The following is a 6,274-nucleotide window of genomic DNA, read 5'->3' on the forward strand; positions in this document are numbered from 1 at the left end:
AACATTGCTACATTTTCGGCTGACTAAGAACTGAGACTCCTCTTTGTAAATGTTTGAGTTTCTTCGATTTTTTTTTGTGAGATAATTCTTTAGCAGAAGAAATTTCTAAATTAATTCTCACTTCAGCAATAATAGGAAAGAAAGATCAAATCCTTGAACTAGTTACAGAGACGAACAGAAATGCGTCTTTTTGAAATCCTGAATATGTAAGATTTAGTCATTAGAGGGTGAGGGTGATGTGGAAATCCTCTCAGTAATAGCTGAATCTGAGAGAATCTTCCAAGGAAATTAAACACTTGATCAAAAGGAGGAAGGGTCATCGGTGAGAGCTGAGATTACACAAGAGAAATGTCTAACACGAGGCTCCATTCTAGGAAGCAAGCAGCTCATGGTGCCCTCTCCAGGGTCTGCCCTTCCCCCAGCCCAGGCTCTGCCCTTCCTCCAGCCCTCCCCAGGGTCTGCTCTTCCTCCTGTTGAGATAGGTAAGATTCTCTCTCCCCAAAGTGTGGGTGCTTCGGTCCTTCTTAGAAGGAGTAACAAAATACTCATGGGAGCAAATATGGAGACAAAGCGAGGGACAGAATCTGAAGGAGGGGCCATCCGGAGACTGTTCCAGCTGGGTATCCATCCCGTGTGCAGCCACCAAAGGTAGATGCTGATGTGAATGTCAGGAAGTGCATGCTGACAGGAGCCTGACATAGCTGTCTCCTTAGAGGTCTGCAAGAGTCTGACATATTCAGAGGAGGATGCTCACAGCTAACCACTGAACTGATTGTGGGGTTCCCAATGGAGGAGTTAGAGGGAAGACTGAAGGAGCTGAAAGGGTTTGAGGCCCCATGGGGAGAGCAACAATACCAACTAACCAGAGCTTCCAGGGTCTAAACCACTAGGCTGGGAGCACATAGAGAGGGACCCCTGGCTCCAGCTGTATATGTTGGGGAAGATGGCCTTGTCGGGCATAGGTGGGAGAGGAAGTCCATGGTCCTGTGAAGGCTGGATGCCCCAGTATGGGAGTGGGTGTGGGGGAGTGGGTGGGGGCACATTGTCATAGAAGCAGGAGGAGGGGGATCGTATAGGGGGTTTCTGGGTGGGGGGGAAATGGAGAAAGGGGATAACATCTGAAATGTAAATAAAATATCCAATAAAAAATAGTTGAAAAAAATAAAGAAACCTTTAAAAATTTATATATATATATATATCTCCAAGAATTCAGAGTTCAGAATTATCCCTCAAGCATGAATTAGGAGACAGGAAACTGCGACCCTGGCCAAAGGCAGTTCTCATGTATGCTTTGGCTGAATTTTAAACTGTAAAAAGGTAGAAGTGATCAAAAATTAAGACAGTAGTGACTTGCCACGAATCTGTCATTTGAGCACAGAAGATACAGAAGAACAGAGAATTTCAGCTGCAGAGATGGCGCTACAGTTTTAACAGTATATATACTGCTCTTGCAGAAGACCTGAGTTCCATTTCCAGAACTCAGGTCAGGGGGCTCACAACCACCCACAGCTCCAGCTCCAGGGGATCCAGTGTCTCTAGCCCCCACTGGAAAAGGCTCCTCTCTCTCTCTCTCTCTCTCTCTCTCTCTCTCTCTCTCTCTCTCTCTGTCTGTCTCTCTCTCTCTCTGTGTGTGTGTGTGCCTGTCTGTCTCTCTCTCTCTCTCTCTCACACAGACACACATTTAAAATAAACAAAAACAACAATAAAACAAAACAATACCCACGGGTGAGATTGCAAAGCAGGTAAAATCACCTGTTACACAAAACGGCCTGAGTTCCATCCCCAGGACCCATGTAAGAAACCAGAGGGAGAGAGGCATAGTAGGCACCTCCTCTTAGTTTGATGATCAAAATGCTTCTACTGCCGGAGAATCCCCCAGCAGCAGACAGACCAACCCCTGAGCTTAGAGGGAGAAACAAGTTAGTCTTGCTTCATTGTCTCAAAACCTGACCCTTGCTAACGGGCACTTGGTACTTCATAATATTCAATATTATTCTGATATCATTTCAATGCAGTATGACTTCTATTATAAAATGTTTTCCTTTAAGTGTATACAAAATTAGAAATATTTCTCTGGAATATTACACTTTTTTGGTTGCCTGAGATAAAACCTCACTTTCGTTTTGTTTGTTTTCTGCACATGGTCTCATATAGCTCAGGCTGGCCTCAAAATCTCCATATAACAGATGCTGACCCTGGACTTCAGAGTACTTAGGTTAGAGGCATATCACCCTGAGCTTGGGTTTTTGTGATGCTGGGGACTGAACCCGAGGCTTCATGCATGTTGGGCAAACATTCTACCAATCGAACTTCATCCCTGTCTCAAGACAAGTACCTCATGTGAGCCACAGCTAAATCACAAGGAAGGAAGGGTGATGCCTGAGCAAAGATTGGGTCCAGGGGCTTCAGCACCACAAGGACTGCCTCTCCAACACTGTAAGGGGTGCACACACAGTCCTAGGCTTTCCTTTTCAGAGGGTCATAGTTCCACTTTGAAAGGTCCTGGTGGGGGTTGTATTACTCCATCATGGGTTGAGAACCAATCTCTTAAGCCAAACATTATGGCCCAAGAGACAGAAACACAGGAGGAGATGGCTATATCATTCTGCCCACAGGGCTAGAGTACAGAAGAGACGTGTTGCTTCTCAGTGAAGGGGGTGACATGTACGGCTCCATCCCAGGGGAATTACCAGGGCAACAATGTTATCATAGTCAACTTCATGGTGGCTTCTGAGCTTGGTACTAGGTTCCAAAGTTAGAGGGAGGGTGGAACATCAGAAATATCTTAGAAAAGAGTCTGTGGTGGGTTCTTAGTCACACAGAGGACTGAAAACGGCTTTACTGAAGGAAGAGTCCATCTCCAAGCTGATGCTTGGGTCAAACAAGCTTGCTTAGTTGGGAGTAAAGAGTCAAGTCTGTAACTGACTCTTATTAACCACAAGCTGTACTCTCCCACACCCCCAACACCTTTTATCTTAAGACATATGGATAAGCTATTTGTAGCCATCAAGATATGTAAAAGTATGCATTCAGCTTAAGGTCTGGACATAGGAGACTGTTCAATTCTGACAGTACCAACCTGGAGACAGTGTCAGATTCCTCAGGCTGAGGGCTTCACACCCAAAGATCACGTCTGCCTTCAGGGTCCCCTTGCAAGTGCGGGTTGTGACCTGTCTTTCTGATGAACAGCTATAAAGTGGGGTCCCACTGACCCCTTTTGTGTTTGATTGATTTGCTATCTTAGCCCACAGAACTCAGAGAAAGACTTCAGTTCCAAGCTTATTATGAGCATACAGCAAAGGAGTGCATGGTCCACAGGCAGGAGAATGGGGCATGGAACGCTACATTTTCTGGGAACTTGCTTGTGTCCAGCTACCCAGAAGGTCCCATAACCCAGTCCCTTTGACTGTTTATGGAAGCTTTATTATGTAGGCATTAATGATTAAATCAGTGGCCATTGGTTTATTAGCTCAACCTTTAGCCTCCTTACTCTCCCCAGAGAAATGGAGATGGATGGGACTGAAAGTTCCCATCCTGTAATCACTTGTGTGGTTCCCATAGCAACCAAGTCTTTCTTGAGACATGCTAAGGACCCCAGCTGTCAGTCATATCCTTAGGACACAGGAAACACTTAGCATTTGAGAGGCTCCAAAGATTTTTGGAGCTTTATGTTAGGAACTTAGAAGGAGGGTGGAATTGGTATTTTATACACATGATTGAAATTTTCCCTTTCTCAAGTTTTTCCTATTTCGTTGTTCCAAAATATTTTAATTATTGCTCAATATATGGCAAGCTTAAGTGAACGTGGATAGCACCTGCTGTCTGAGGAGGCTCTTGGCCACAGAAAGCCCGATGTGGCACGATGCAGAATGGGGGCCCTGGAAATGCCTGGCTTGGTGAGTAAAGCCAACATGGGATTAATTGGATGTAATTCAATCTCTCAGAAAGAGTTTCTAATATAATTGCTTTAACATGACACTTACTGAACAGTTAATTCGGATAAAGTGAAAGTCTTCCCTTCCTCTCTTTTCTCTTTTCCTGATAAGTGTGAATTAGAATCTCAGGCTGATTTTACAGAGGAGATTAAGTTATTCATTTCATTTTAATGGCCTTCTAGGCCCCCTGCTCAACTGTTGGTGAAATTTACTGTTGCCCAGTAAGGTGACACCCAGGTTTAATGAGTTTCCTGGGAAAATTATTGTAAGGTGGCACAGACCCAAATGGCAGATCCCGTTTGAAAAACATGTATCATATGATATTTATTTTCTTGGGTCATGTCTCCCCACTAATTTGTCTTACCTCTGGGATACACATTTCTCTAAAACAAACAGAACATCCGTGATCACTACAGATGTTAAAATACCTCTACCCTAGAGGAAGATCCACCATGGGCCTCCAAATTAGACAGAAGGTAGTGTGACATAAAGTCACAGAACCAGTTACTCCACCAGGCCAAAGGTCAGGTGGGGCATGTGCCAGAAATCAGGGCAAAGTATATTAGTGACTAAAAAATCCAACACTTTCTCTTCCTTTTATCTTTTTGAAGGGGTGTGGCCATTGTCTAACTATGTATCTAAGGAGAATTTTCAATTTCTGACTCTATCCACTTTTTTTTTAAATTTAGGAATACAGGCGTGTGCCACTACGCAAGGTCTACTCAGACCTAGGACTCCATGCATAGTAGGCAAGCACTCTATCTGTTCAGCTCCATCTGCCGCCCCCATCCAGCCGGTTAGCAATCTAGTCCCTTCCCCCACCCTACCTTGCTTATGTTGCAATTGCACCCAATCGCACGCACACGCGATTCAAATATATCTCTGTCAGTGTGAGCTTGAAAGAGTAAAACATTCAAGGAAGATGGAGACCTAAGAGGTAAGACAGAGCACAGGGCTCTCACGGGAAGAAGTGAAGAAGTCAGGGCTGCAGGGGCAGAGTGACAGGGAGGCATGGCAGAGTCCAGGGAGGCATGGCAGACTCTACAGGGGCTTGCCTCATTATAAGTGCAGCGGGAAGCTACTGGAGAGTGTTAAGGGGCTCATATGATTACATCTACGTTAATAGGCTGTTCTGTAACCGCTAAATGGAGAAAAGACTAGAGGTAGAGACTGAGGTAGAGAAAAGGAAGCCTCTCAGATTTTTGACTCGAGCCACTAAGCGAGGCTCTGGACCGCAGGCAGGCATCTGGAGTGTCTTGTTGCTTTTTGTTGATTTGGAGAACATGGGAGTAGAGGATGGACTGTGTCAGATGCACAGAACGTGAGACGCCTGGAGCACATTATGTTAATCAGGTCGGGGTACAAAGCCGAGACCACAGACTGGCTGGTCGGAGTACAAAGCCGAGACCACAGACTGGCTGGTCGGGGTACCAAAGCCGAGACCACAGACTGGCTGGCTTCAGCAACAAATCGCAGAGGTGGATTTCTTACAGCTCTCGAGGCTAGGAAGGCCGCAGTCAAGGGGCTGATGGGATAGGCCTCATTCTGAAGCTTTTTTCTTTGATAATCTGTACTTTAAATCTGCACTGTGACATTGTACATAGGGTAAAAACTATTGTGAAAGATCCGTATAGACTATTTTCAATCCAGTAACAAAAAACTCAAGGACTCAAACTTGGTAACTACATCAATCCTGCTTCTTTGACACTTGACAGTTGTCCTACCAAACACCTCTGTCAGCCACAAGTGTATGCCTTCTAGCTTCCTTTCCCAAGGGACTCTGGCTTCAGATGCCACAAACAGGGCCAAGTTCCCAGGAGAAAAGGTCATACTCCTAAAGCCAGGCATACACTATGGTGCCGAGCTTTCTCCTCTATGGTGCCTGGAGGGATCCAGAGCCCTGTGGCGGTCCTTCTGCACTGCTCTGCTGATCACATTTCTCTAGTCATCTCTCTCCTCCTTCCCTCTTCCTGCAGACACAGCCCTCAGGGATGGCTGACATTTTGACATTGTGGTAAGTGAGTTTTTTTCCCCCTCAAACTGGCCCTTAAGATATCCCCCTTTCCTGAGTTTCTGTACTTTTTTGGAGTCTTAACAATCCGTGTTCACTTTCTGCTTTTCTCTCTAATAGTAAAGGAAACTAGATACCCTTGACAAAGTCTTCTTGCAGCCACATCTGCTTTAGGAAGAGACGAAAAGCCGGGCGGTGGTGGCGCACGCCTTTAATCCCAGCACTTGGGAGGCAGAGGCAGGCGGATTTCTGAGTTCGAGGCCAGCCTGGTCTACAGAGTGAGTTCCAGGACAGCCAGGGCTACACAGAGAAACCCTGTCTTGAAAAA

Source organism: Grammomys surdaster, unplaced genomic scaffold (assembly GCF_004785775.1).
Source record: "Grammomys surdaster isolate TR1022 unplaced genomic scaffold, NIH_TR_1.0 751, whole genome shotgun sequence".
NCBI classification, from domain to species: domain Eukaryota; kingdom Metazoa; phylum Chordata; class Mammalia; order Rodentia; family Muridae; genus Grammomys; species Grammomys surdaster.